Source organism: Cryptomeria japonica, unplaced genomic scaffold (genome assembly GCF_030272615.1).
Source record: "Cryptomeria japonica unplaced genomic scaffold, Sugi_1.0 HiC_scaffold_718, whole genome shotgun sequence".
NCBI classification, from domain to species: domain Eukaryota; kingdom Viridiplantae; phylum Streptophyta; class Pinopsida; order Cupressales; family Cupressaceae; genus Cryptomeria; species Cryptomeria japonica.
The window spans coordinates 47,895-48,808 of record NW_026729500.1 but is presented as its reverse complement, the minus strand read 5'-3'; the positions used below and the strand labels follow the sequence as shown (position 1 = coordinate 48,808).

Sequence of the window (914 nt, the reverse complement as noted above, 5' to 3'; positions counted from 1 at the left end):
GTCGTTGCGCCCGAGGTGGTGTGTGGGCACCGCGTTGCAGACGGGACACTGCACGCACACGACGCCCCCCTCCAGGTGCACGCACGTAGGCCGGGCCGGGTGCACACCCGACGCCCTAGCAAGGTGCGCGCACCCGGGCAGGGCTCACACTTGGCGAACGGGGCGCACTTCGCGAGGGAGGGTGTGCACCTCGACGGGGGGTGGGTGGCCGGGGGTGGATTCGCACGTGGGTCGCGGTTTGCTAAGTACACACTGCGACAAGCTCATAACGGGTGCGATCATACCAGCGTTAGTGCACCGGATCCCATTAGAACTCCGCAGTTAAGCGCGCTTGGGCCGGAGTAGTACTGGGATGGGTGACCTCCCGGGAAGTCCCGGTGTTTGCACCCTTTTTTAGTTTTTCGCCGGGCGTCGCAATGCTATTTGAATAAACCTTTTGCCCGTTTGCGTTCTCGTCGGGGCCGGGCCGGGCCGGGGTGCGCTGCCCGCACTACCGCGCGCGCGGGGGGCGACACCGAGCGCGCACCCGAGGCGCCCCGAGCACACAGGCCACGGTGCAACCCGGGCGTTGTGCGCGCACCCCGGTGCGCCCGAGGTGCTGCGCGCGCACCCAGGTGAAATCGGTGTGCACCTCGGCCAGTGCGCGCTCGGTCGAGTCGCGCACGTTGGCCAAGGTGCACGGTGATGTTTCTTACTCTAAGGTTCCGCACCAGACGCCCGGGACAGGTGAGCGAAGCTGGGCGGGGCCGGTGTGCGCGGCCGGGGCAGGTGCACGCAGCTGGAGAGAGCTTTGGAGCACACTTCGGAGCGCACCAATGATGCGCTCCATTCAAAAGTTTCCTGAAAAGGCAAAAAAAGTTGAGATTATAGAATTTCCCACTTGAGAGATTGTAAAAAAAAAAAATTTAAAATGA

General features: G+C 63.3%; 1 non-coding gene across 1 annotated transcript; it reads left to right on the top strand.

The window, feature by feature from the left end:
* Positions 1-270: 270 nt before the first annotated feature.
* On the top strand, positions 271-390 carry LOC131872661 (5S ribosomal RNA). The gene has a single exon (XR_009370775.1). It is a non-coding gene; the product is annotated as a 5S ribosomal RNA (ribosomal RNA).
* The last annotated feature ends 524 nt before the right edge of the window (positions 391-914 follow it).